The following is a 12,447-nucleotide window of genomic DNA, read 5'->3' on the forward strand; positions in this document are numbered from 1 at the left end:
CGGCGGGCCGGGGGGGGGCGGAAGGGAAAGTGCCTCCGCGCCGGTGTCCCTGGCGCTCTGCGGGGACGGGCATCCCGGCTGGGCTCGGTCTGTCGTTACCCGGGATGTGGCTCGCCCTCAGAGCTCCGCTTCGGTGCGTTCTGGGAAGCAGAGCTTGCACCGTTTTCTGAAAGAAAAACCCAAATCTTTCGGCCGTGTCTCTCTCTCTCAGACTGTATAGTTGCAATGCTTAACTGGTATTTTACTAAGAAAGCTCCAAAACTTAACCAATAAAACTCGGAAGTAAACTTAAACCAAATGCTCAAATGTAGCATAGAGAAATTTTCAACACATCCTAAATGGTCGTTATCTTTCCAGAGAATCCCAGGGTAGGTATGGGGAAAGACTACTCAAAGCCTTGCTTTTTTTTTTTTTTTTTGTGAGTGTTAAACAAAGACTCAAAAGTCACAGTTTGAACCTTGCTATTAAAAAATAGCTCAGCTTCTTTTCAAAATGTCTTTTTACTGAACACAGTTTTGTTTCAGATTGTTGCGTTTTCTTACAGGTAATGTTTTATTTCCTGGTTTCCAGTGTTGGTATTTTGTACTTGCTGTTACATTAATCGCTTTGACTCTTTCATGAGGATTAATGGAAATGTTGGATATACTTTATAGTTAGCCTGGGTGAAGCATGTTAGTAGGAATTACTCTCTAGTGACTCAAAGCTCAAATGGATGGCATATGATGGTGGTTACTTATCTTCACAGTGCAGGCTTTGATACTGAAGTTTCTATACTTAGATTTGAATTTAGTACGTTCACTGTTTCCCAGTCTTGGAAATCACAAAGAAATCTTTCCAAAGTGGAAAATCCGTTATAGGAGCACAGGGAAAGCCACCCTAGACCAGGCCAAAGGTCTGATGAACGCAGTATCCTGATGGCAGCACAGGCCACTAGTGAACAGCTAGGGAAGAGCGTGGGGAGATTTCTTTTACTTTTCTGACTCTCCTACGAAATCATTAGAAATCTGTGGCTCTTCCAGCTGCCGTGAATGTGTGGTTGTCAAATATTCCTTTACTGTTAATTTTTGAGAAGCATTTTCTTGGCCATTTCCTTAGGAGTCTCTCGTATTTAAGTATCTGCCTTTGGCATGAGTAATATTTTTCTGTTGTTCACAAAGGTGTTGAAGCTGTCACATTTCCCTAATTTGCTTCGTCAAAGTATGGTTTAACTTCCTGATAGGCAGGCCATCAGCAGGGCAGCAGGAAAGGGGACGTCTGACATTTCTTCTGTCTTTCTTTCGTGCCATTTTTGTTCCTTTTCCTAGGATGGAGACCATATGGTTCTCTTGCTTCTCTTGCCGGCTCCTTCCTTAGAGGCACAGAGTTGTGAGCATTACTTTAATTGTTACGCAGCTAGGTCTGTAATTTTGTATACTGGTGGCAGAGCATAGGAGACAAAAATATAGTTAGTTGTGGGCACTAATTATAGTGGATGGTCTACAGCAAAAAGTATGGTTTGGAATAAGAACTCCTTAAACCTGTACACAGGGAGTGGTGGGGACACACCGAAGGTAGGGTGGTGTTTGGAAATATCCAGAATTCCCTAGCAGGAAGCCCTGTGAACAGTTCCATGGTCTCAGCTTCTGGAGCACTGCTGTCTTTCCATCTTGGATGTTTTTGAAGTGCCTCTTGGGGGAAAATCTGCACATCTCCCCTGCCTGCAGAATAGCACCTGAAGAGCTGAGTGGTGACTAGTGTGCTGAAGATCAGGCTGGCTCCTTGGTGTTTGGGAGGACAGTAGGTCCCTGCCATTCCCTCTGCAGGATTTGCAGCCATCTGCAGCATGTCTGCTGTCAGCTCTGCTTCCTGTTTACACTGCAGTTCATTTTGGAGCGGACTCTGAAACAGCCATGCTGTCTGAGGACACAGCTGGCAGCTGGGTGGCTCAGCTCTCCGACATCATTATGGGGAGGAAAGGCAGGAGTCTCTTTCTTGGCCCGTGTCATTGTGGTTGCCCTGATGACATATGCTTTTTTTTTTTCCTGTAGAGTGCCAGCCTTGTGTGGCTATAGGTAGTGTTCACTGGTCAATACATTTGAGAGGTATCAGCTCAGTGATGTTCTTCTGGGTTTTGGACCTACCAGCTTTAAGACAGAGGTGAACCCTTAACTGATGGAGCCAGGAAAAACTTCTCTGCGGGCAGGTTACTGAAATTCCCAGTGCACCAACTTTGGAAGCACTTGGTTCTGTTCACAGCCAGGACCCACTTGCTCTATTGCTTGCTCTATGAGGTAAGATGCTTTCTACTGTGTTCCTAAGTGTGGCTGAGCTGATGCTGTTACATGGCCTGCTGTTTTTTGAAATGCCAGCAGAAAATGGAATAAACTGATCACTTTTAGTGCTCAAGTGATTCCCACCCTCTCTCCCTGGAAAAGGACTTCTATGGTAGTCACAGCACTGATACACAAGATTTTCATGGTGGCCCTCTGGGGTCCTCGTTCATGTCTGTAGGATTTTCACTGTCCGTAGCTTGCATGAGGTCATGCTTCAAGAGCCCTAATTGCAGCTGTAGCCTTGGGAGAGAGACATGAGTGTAAACCTTTCTGTTTCTCCTTCACCTTTCATGTGAGAAAGTTTCCATAGACAATGAAGGTGCTTACAGAAAAGTGGGGGCTGACTGGCTGGCTCGTCTGAATAAAAGCCAAACTTCTTAACTGGGCAAACAGCTTCATAATTTCTTCTAATTGCTCAAGTAAGGGAAGCATTTCTCCTCTGGTGTTCAGTATCCCTGGTTGACATCTGCTGTTCTTGGATTGCCTGTGCCCACTGTGGAGCACCCAGCTTGGTCTGGCAAGAAGGTGGTGCAAATGACATTTGCAGTTTTGCTCAGCATTTGACACCAGAGCGCAAGCTGCTACACCTCATTCCTCAGAGGACTTTGACTATTTCTGCTGAAATAGGTGCAGATGGCCAAACTGGAAAAATTCAGAAAGAACTTGACAGTGTTTTGCCTGGTGATGTCATGAAAACAAATGTAAATGGTTTACTCTGTTTAAATTAAAAAAAAAAAAAAAATAAGGACAGCTGTAACAGTAGAAACCAGCTGCATCTAGGAAAGGGAAAAGACCAGTTGTTAGGGGGCAGAGAAACTTCACCAGTATTATTTAATCTTCAGATTGCTACCAAGAGTTTAAGATCACTTTTAAAGGATAGGTCATTCAAGTACAAGGGCTGAGAGTTTGCAAGCAGAGGGGTTCAGCTGCACGTGCTTTGTTGGTTTCAGTGGGACTTGGGTCCCACAGCCAGTCTTGACAGCTCTGACTGCTCTCTGTGAAGCAGCTGCCATGAAGCTGCTGCAGCGCGCTCTGTTCTGCAGCCATTCCACAGAGGAGGTGGCATTTCTCATGACGGCTGATACGTAGTTACTAGACTTTGTGCATTAAGAAGTGGTGGGCCTTTAGCTACAGTTGGAAAGAAAAATGCTGCATTCTGAGGAGATGTAGTTGCTGAGAAAAATCCTTGGTCTTTGTTTCTTCTCTTCCTTCCGTTTTGCGCTGGTTTTGCCAGGTGTAAAACACAATTGTCAGCAGTTTACAGGGAGGAGGAGTGTCAGTTTTCCTGTGGAAGAAAATATCAAGGGTCTGATTGTGAAGGGAAAGGGGAAATTGAAGAATGCCACATGGCTTCCACCTTCCTGTATTTCATCCTAGCAGAATTGCCTCTGCTGAGTGACTCATTTTGTGTCTGTTGATATTTGCTAAATGGAGAACAGTTTTAAGAAATGATTCTGCCCTTACTCAACAGGAGTCCACCAAAAGGATAATATTACTGTGGAAGGAATCAGAAAGACATGTCCATTAGGGCTAAGTTAATCAAGAGTTATTTAGAAATATGTTAACACAGAATCCAAATAGCAATGGAATAAAAATCCTGAAATTTATGTTCTTGTTCTTAGTGCAGTCTCCCTTTGGCTTTATTTGGCCTGTGGTCATCTGACTGTTAACGTTAACTCATACCATTTTTTATTTGCCTCTGAACATGTTACTGTAGATTGTCCTAGCCTTGCAAGTTGCAGAGTTCTTTTGTGTAAAGTATTTTGAACTTCTCAAATACAAAAAAAAATTTCTTATATCAGCACCATGGATAAATATTAACTCTAGACCCTTCCCATTGGTGTCATCGCTGGACGAAAGTTTGTTGATGTTTATGCCCAACCTGCCCAGTGCCAGTTCTGTTCAGGAATATAAATTATCTTCCAGCACCAACCTGGTGGCTGATGCCAAGGACATAATCTTAACTGCTTCCTAACTTAGTTTTGAATGTCTGAGCTGTAAGCCAGAGGAATGTGCTGTATCTAACCTGGAGCTGTTAGCGGCCTCCAATGTCATAAATCCAGTGAGTGGAGAAGCCAGTGCAGGTGACTGGACAGCTGGAGCTGTTTTCTCTACACACCAGGGGGAAAGGGACCTCTGAATAGCTCAAGGAAATGCTCAGTGTTGTTGGAACGGCTGTGGATCTGCTTCCCTAGTGCTTCCTTCAGCACATGTTACACTTGACCTTGCCAGCACTAAACGCCAATAGGAGTCAAGTCATTGTCCCCAGTGGCAGATTAAACTGCTTGGCCATTGTTGAGAGTCCAAGATTTTCCTCTCTCACCCTGTTTAAATGAGTGCTTGGATGTGCAGCCAAAGTAAACATGAGCTAATAAAAAATGTAGAGATAACAGATACAGACTAGCTGTTGTGGACTAAACAGGCATGCTGTAGCACAAAGATGTGTGAGTTTTGCTTGCATCTTTTCTGCTTTAGTTTTGAAGCTCAATTAGCTGAAAAAGAGGTGGTACAGATCAAGTATAACTTCCTTTCTGTTCTGATAGGGGAACTGTATTTATGTGTATTCTTTGAATCAGAAAGGGATCTGTTAGGCTGCTGAGGATCTAGTGCCTGCCTTCCAAGGTATAGTGCACAAACCCCAGGCTAGCACTTCCTCACTTGAGAGCTGGAAGTGTGGTGGCAGTCCATGCAGTTTTGGAATACTTTCCTGTATTTCCCCACAGTCCATTTCCTTGTTGGCAATAGATGCATTTTCAATTGACTTTTTACTTTTTCATTTACACAGTACGCAGCCTGTGAAGGCCATTGCTGTAAGATAACATTGAGATCAGTAGTCTGTGGGGGGTTTTAAGGAGGTGAGATAGCTACGTGGCTATCAGGAGTGCCTAAACTTATGGTAAAGGAAAGAATGAGATCAGGAAAGGATCAAAAATCTTTCTGTGTGTGAAGCCACTGTGAAGTGGTGGGGCTGGATTGTCCATGTATTCCTGTGATGCAGTGCTTTTGGGTACTGTGTTATGTTATAAAAGGTGCTGAAGTGAATTGCTGGAAAGGTACTATAACTGTTTTAAGTGCTTGTATGTTGCTAGCATACGTAATCACTGTGTGTCTGAAGATGGCTGACCTGCCAAAGTCCTTTTGCAGTGGCTTTCTTTGCTTTCCCCTTCCTGAGGCCTGGGTTGGCATGCCTTTGGCTCTGGTGGGATAGCACGGTCTTGCACTCTGTCCTCCAGCCTCTTCTGTAGTGGAATGGCAAGCAGTGATCAAAAGGTTCTAGAGAAACTGAGGGCTGAGAGTGTGATATGACATTAAAGGATTAAAGGCTGCTGGGCAATAATTACCATAAACGATGCAGACAAGTCCAGATCTAGGAACAGTTTTTCCTCTTTCATCCCAAGCCAGTCATGGCTCATGCTGACAGCACACCTGGAAATGAGGTAACTGCATACTCTGCCCACATTGTTCAGATTTGCTGGGGCTTGGGCACAGACGTAGGATGTGTTTTCTTTGCTCCTGGGCAACCTTTGTTCTCCTGCAGCCAGGAAGTCTTATTTACTGGTGAAATGAGACAAGGCAGGGTGCTTCTCATCCTTTCTTGGGAAAGATGCTCCTAAGCCACCTGTGCTGTGACTTTCCTGAGAAATACCCTTTCCAGATGTGGACATCTTGCTGCTATTGAAGTTTGAGGCAGAAATACTTCCAGAGCTGCCTGAACATGTTATTTAGGTCAATTGCAAGGAAGATGGCAGCATGAATCAGAAAAGAAGTTGGAAGAGGAGGAAAGTCATTAGACAGCACCTTGACATCCCCTGCCAATGCAGGATTTTTCTCTGCCAGCACAGAAGCTCAGTTAGAGATCATATTTGTTGTCTTCTGTGCTCCCTGTACACTCCTGTAACTTTGAGTAGCTGGACTGGAAATGGAAGAGAAGGCTGCAAACAAAAGCCTTGCTTTTATCACTCCACATCAGTGTACCTATTTCCTGGTGTATTAACTAATGTCTCTGAAACAGAGAGAGAGAGCAAGGTCCTCTCTTTATCCCTCTGGAAAACAAGATACATCAGAATGATTGCTCTAACTGCATCCATTTTGGGTGAATGAGTCTCCAGAAGATGCTTTTGAGGAGGCACAGTCATCACATTTTTGTGGCAACCGCTCACTGGTGGAGTGCTGGCCGAAATAGCTCGCATGATTTTCCCACCAGGTAATGGGCAGGCGGTGCCTGGTGTGCAGCAGCAGCACCAAGGAGCACTAGGGGTGTGCAGGGAGGAAAGCAAAGCCAACAGCCTGAGCGCGCTGGGCTGGATGTTGGGCTGAAGGGATGTCAGCAATGGTGGGAAACCTAAAAAACGTCCCATTGGGCAGGGCTTTGCCGAGCACTCCGTTTCCCTTCCCAGCGGAAGCAGCCTGAATTTACCCGTTGCTCTGTAGAGACCTGTAGGCTAAAACAAATTATTCTTACGCAGTAGAAAACATTGGGACCAACCTTAACTGATGAAGCAATTTGCCAGCTTTTAGCCTCAAGCTCCCTAGTCCCTCAGGGCTTTCCAGTGTAACGACTTGGGTCGGTTTCCCAGAAAGATTCCCTTGGATATGTGCTGTTGGCAATACTCTGGCTCATTACTGGCCGTTTTATTTTTCCAAGAGCCAGCTCTTGTTAGCTTCGTTCTCACAGTATTGTTTTCTTTCTAGAAGAAGATTTTGCTGGCTCTCCTAAACTATCACATGGGAATTGCTTACTAGCTTAGATTTATTTTTTTTTGTTTTGACCCAAAGCTGCGCTTTGCTCCCCTCTGTAACAGTGCCAACATCATTTCCAGTCTCTTTTAAGCATATGTTTTGCAATAATATCTAAACTCTTGGCTCCAAATAACTGCCTTACAGAGAGATTAGTATCTTTTAACGAAGGAATTGAGAAGCAAATAGTGAGAACAAAAGCAGTATCTTGAGAGCCTGTAAGACTATCCTGACCTTTCCCAAAGGCCTCAGCCTAGACTTCAGGGTTTAGCTAGCAGATAGCAGAAATCAGGGTGGACTTTAGTTTGCGTAGTCCTCTGCCCAGTCACTGTGTTTGCTGGAAATGTGCTTTGCACATTGTTGCCATCTGGGCTTGACTGTACTATTCTTATAATCTCCAGGGAACCTTCTCTAGCAGAGCTCATCTCTGATGGAAGTCCTCTTTGGCTGACCTTGCACTGAGGCTAGTATTAGCAGCATGGATTTTTGAGATTTGACAGCAGCATTCTTCATAGGAAGAAAACTGGCTTGGGAAATATTTTGTCCTGGCTGGGAAAGAAGGTATGCCACTTTCTAGTTGTGTTCTCCAGGTATCCAGCTGGGTATGTGGTATTAAACTAGAGAGTGAGGAGGTCAATATTAACGTTTTCAAAACTTCAGGAGAAAGTGCTATGGGAATGCAAAGGCCTTTAGAAAACCAACTGAAAAATTGCCTTTGCTTTAGATGGGAGAACTAGATGTAGAGGTGAGAAGGAAGTTGTACGAGGCTATTCAGGAAATTAGCAGCAGTGGTGGGAGTATGCCCCTTATCTTCTGATGTTAAAAAGCTCCTCCTTGGTTTGCATCAGCGTGTGTCTGGGAGGCTGTGCCTGATCTGCAGTAATAAAGATTAATGGTTAGAGAATTGGCGTCTTTGGAAGTGAAATTTCTCTCCTAATTAGCACATTGCTCAATCTGGGTTGCAGGTAAGTTGAGTTCCTATTGCTCCACATGTTTTTATGAGTTTGTTGCTTGTTAGTGCACATGACTATATATGAGTGTACAGATTTCAGTATCTCCCTAGGACTAGATAGCACCAGGATTAAATGTATTTGGTTTTGTTGAGTCTTTAGCTACAAAGTTTTGTGGCAGAGTAGCGGAAGTGTGTAAAGCTGATGCTCTGGTGAATGTTAAATGAGACTATCTGCACTTACATTTCTATCCTCATTGATTCTTCCTTTGTACTGCAGTAGTATCATAGATCTGGAGGTTGCAAATTTCAATTAAATTTGTGCAAAGTGGCTTTGGGGCAGTTTCTGCTTGGGAATCTTTGTTGTTGTCCTTGTAAATAGAAAACCTGATGCACCGGACTAAAATAATGCAATCAGAATGGATTTTCTAGAAATGTTTTCTAATCCCTCTGAATTGTGATTCTTAAAATTTATATTCAAATGTCTTCTGCCACACAGGAGGAATGAGGGCTCCAAATGCTGTGAATAACTGCTCTTGGCAGCACTATTTACCAAAATAGTAGCTAAGTTGGATCCTGTATGTTCTGACCTGCCCGAGTCACAGGTCATCCATTTGCACCAGCTGCTGCAGTGTCCCAGAGAATTTCCTGCATTGCTTTTTAAACATTTATATATGCAGGGACAAGGAGTAGATCAGAAGACTCTCATATACCACGAAGATCCTTTCCTGATGTTACGTGCTGTGTAGCCACCTCTTCCTCCAAGCTCTTTCCAGCTGGCCTCATCTCTCCATGCTCTTCCAAGGTTTTTACCTTTATTTGCTTGAGTGAGCCTGGGGTTGTGGTGTTCTCTTTTGCTCATCCTTTGGTAGAGCAGGCAGTTGAGATGTGTTGAACCTGGAGCTGAGAGTCTCAGAACTGCAAGGGAGCTGACTAACAAGTGGCTGCTTACAGAGGGAAGCAAGAGTAAGGGGGGGGGGGGGGGCAGAATCTTCATCTGAATCTAAATGAACAGTCTGCTTTTCAGAAGAGCTGAGCTGACTTTGCCTTAAATCAAAAGGATGGATAGGTGGTCAGCATCCCTGGAATTGAGAGGCTAAGATACAGGCTGCCAAATACAAAAACAAGGCAAGAACAAAACAAAAAACTCTCCCAGCCTCTGTTCTGAGGCTGTACCTGCTCTGGCTCAGATACACAACATTTCAGGTGTGGAAGGGTATCTCCCAGCTTGAGCAGCTGGTCGCAGGAGCTGTGCTGTCCTCTGGAGAGCAGGGTGTCTGTTCCTGTTGGCACTGTGCATCTCGCAACATGTGCTCACAGACCTGTGTTCACATCTCAATCACAGAGCTCTGTACTTGTGACACATTTATGATGGATTGCTGAACACTGAACCTGTGGCATCCGTTTGTCTTCTGCTCCCTCCTGCTTGCCCCAGTCCATCCTTAGTGAAAAGTCTCACTCTTTCCTCAACCTTTTGCACTCTCCAGCTGTGCACCAGTTGGAGCTCACTTGAGGCTACTTTTGATACAAACTCCAGGAGAATTTGTGTGGCGATCCCAAAGAGTCTCCTCTCCATGCCTGTCCTGTTGCAGCTTTGTCCTTTGTTTCCCAGGCGTAAGGGACCTGCCTTTTGCAGCCCTCTCCGCCTCAGCTGGCCAGCCCTCCTTCAGCCAGGCTCTTGAGAAATCTTCGTGGAGAGTTAGACCTGGCAGATGGAGGCTGTTACCTCATTCCACAAAAATGCTTTGTTATTGAGAAAATGGAAACTGTCTGAGGTTTGGGAGCTGAATAGAGTCATTGGTGTCTGTTTTAACCGCAGTTTGGTGGTGACTGCTGAAAGTTCCCCTCTCCGAGCATTCCCTTTTCCTACACCCATAATCTTCAAGTCAACGGAGAGCTGCAGGGATTTAACTCATTAGCTGAGCAAATGCTGAATACTGTTGCATACTTTGCAGAAACTTTGCTAAACCCTCAGCATCTTCCAGCAAAAGAAAAATGGCTATCCAATAAATAACCCTTTGCAAACTGTTGGCCAGAAAAGTGATCCCTATGGATACTAAGCCAAATTCAACTCTTTTTTACAATCTCAGCTGTGCCTCTTGTTTACTTGATTTTTAAAAAGCTGTATGAAGATTATGCAGGAACTTCTTGGAGAGAAAAGGCATGCATGGAGGCTTATGTTTTGTAATGCTTTAACACAGGTATCTGAATACCAGTTCTGAAGAGAAATTTCATCAGTAATTTTTAAAAGGCGATTTCGGCACTGGGGATTTGGGAGCATAGGAGAAAGAATAAAAATAGGGATTGAACTATTTGCAAGCTGGTTTTCATATTGCTGTGAATAGTGACTTGAGTTAGTACAGAAGAGCACTAACCTAAATACAAGACTTGTTTTAGTTAACAGATATTTGTATGCATTTGTGAAACTGTGGCATCTGATACCTCCTGCTGAGAATACTGCATAAGCATTATTCACCAAGCACCCTAACAGAGCTGAAAGCGGCAGTGTTGGCTTTTTGGAAATAAAATGAACACTTTATTTATGTATTTTTAAACTAATGAATCTTAGCGGGCCAAATGAATGGCTTCCAGCTGCTACAGATGGTTTTTACATGACTAAATATTTTGGTGCATAGAAAAACCTAGAATACTGGAACCACAAGATATTAAATATTTAATTATTACCCCAGAATATAAATACGGCCTTGATATTTTGAATTTGTTTACCCAAATTTCAAGTGTTCACTTAGAAATTCATCAATTAATGTGGTTCCGATCTCGTTATCTGGGAAGCAGAGTGACTACTCAGCATCTTCTCCAAGTTTCTTTAAATGTCGGAGTGGGTTTCAGTAACAGGAATTTGCTTAACTGGAGAAATAATCCCAGCCGTTTCAGGCAGAACCCAGGATCAGTACTTTAGCTGTAATGAACTGTTTCCGTTCTAGATCCCTGCTTTCTGTGGGTTTACAGTGTAACCATAAAATCCTTTCCAGGCTGAGCTCTGCCTCCTGAGGTCTTTGGGAGGTTTTTTAATATAAAATGCAAATTGTAAAAACAATTAGCAGTTGATTTTTCAGACTGTATCTTACCAGTTTAGAGCCCATTCTAGACATGTGTTGGTTTTGTAACTGTAAAGCAACCTTATTTCTTGAATGATCCAAGCCCACAGGATTTCCCTCATGTAATTTCTGTTGTAGTTTAGATATGTGTGGCTGCAGATCATGCCGTTTTCCGCTAAAACCGCGTGTATAGTAACTCAGTACTGCTGGTGAAAAATGTCTGCTTTTTAAGGCTCTTCTAATGAAACAAAAGAAATTGAATAATATGTCTATCTGAAAGGCCTAACTTCAGCATGGTTGAAGACAAAAATTCCTCTCTGAGGTCCACATCTGATGGCAGTATTCCTAGATATTGCTTAGGATGTGAAGATGGTGAAGAAAGAACAGCAACAAAAAAAGTGGGTCCAGAACTGTCTCTGACTGCAAGGACTACTTTTGTCAGCATCATGCTGACAGCATCACATACTAGCCTGAGCTGCTGACTTTTGCCGGGCTTTTGACCTCACCTTGGAATTCCACTACCCTCATTTAAGGAAAACATGGCTTTTTGTAGTCTCAAGAACTAACAGTTTGAACTGGTGTGTAACTCCTGGTGCTGCACTACTCCAGTGCCTTCTTTCAGCTCAGCATGCTCACTTTTAAAGCCCAATGTTTAAATAGTAGGAGCAACTAGCAAAGGCATGGTGTTACTTGGTCGAAAGATCTGGCATCTGGATTAACTGTACTTTGCACAGCACTCTGTCTGTCTGTCATAGAATGGTTTGTGTTGGAAGGGACCTTAAAGATCATGTCTTTCTCTTCCTTCCTTTTTCCCCTGCTTCTCACAAAGAGTTCAGTTTGTGGAATCTATTTGGACATACATCTATAACATGCATTAGTGTCATGGTTCCCAGGCTGACGGGGATATGTGCTGCATCTCAGAAGGAGAAGAAAGATGGACAGGGACTTGGATCTTGGTTCCATTTTTAGTTCTACCAGGCTTGCCTTTTGCCAAAACCCTCTGAGGTGCAAATCCCAGTAGGGAGATAAAATAACACCCTGCCCTGCAGGTATTATAAGGGTAAATAATGTTTTTGCTGGTGACAGCTGTTACGGAATTGAGGAAGCAACAATCCTATGAGAGGTACAGGGGTGCCAGATCTGTGGAAACTGAGCGCTCTTGCATTTATGGTCTTGCACTGGATCGTCATAAATATTTCTGTTATTTGCAGTAGGGAGTCAGGGAGCTAAACTACTTTCCAAGTAAAGAAACTAATCCTTTAGCTTGTGTCCTTAAATATGGATTAGTTATTCTCATCTGCCTCTTTTCTCAGCACATGGAAATTTTCAAATAGAAAAGTCAGCTTTTAAATTTTAAGGCATTTCAGTGGCTACCTTTAACCCAGTGAAC

The 12,447-nt window shown here is 43.5% G+C and overlaps 1 protein-coding gene across 1 annotated transcript in view; it reads left to right on the forward strand.

Annotated features, from left to right (window-relative positions):
• Positions 1-2,237: 2,237 nt before the first annotated feature.
• The window catches only part of FHL3 (four and a half LIM domains 3), a 28,405-nt gene continuing 18,195 nt past the window's right edge, over positions 2,238-12,447 (forward strand). The window contains exon 1 of the mRNA XM_010575942.1: positions 2,238-2,270. The gene's annotated coding sequence lies outside the window, so the exon portion shown is untranslated. The remainder of the gene's footprint in view (positions 2,271-12,447) is intronic.

The sequence above is a fragment of the Haliaeetus leucocephalus genome, unplaced genomic scaffold (assembly GCF_000737465.1).
Source record: "Haliaeetus leucocephalus isolate CR32 unplaced genomic scaffold, Haliaeetus_leucocephalus-4.0 Scaffold517, whole genome shotgun sequence".
Classification (NCBI taxonomy): domain Eukaryota; kingdom Metazoa; phylum Chordata; class Aves; order Accipitriformes; family Accipitridae; genus Haliaeetus; species Haliaeetus leucocephalus.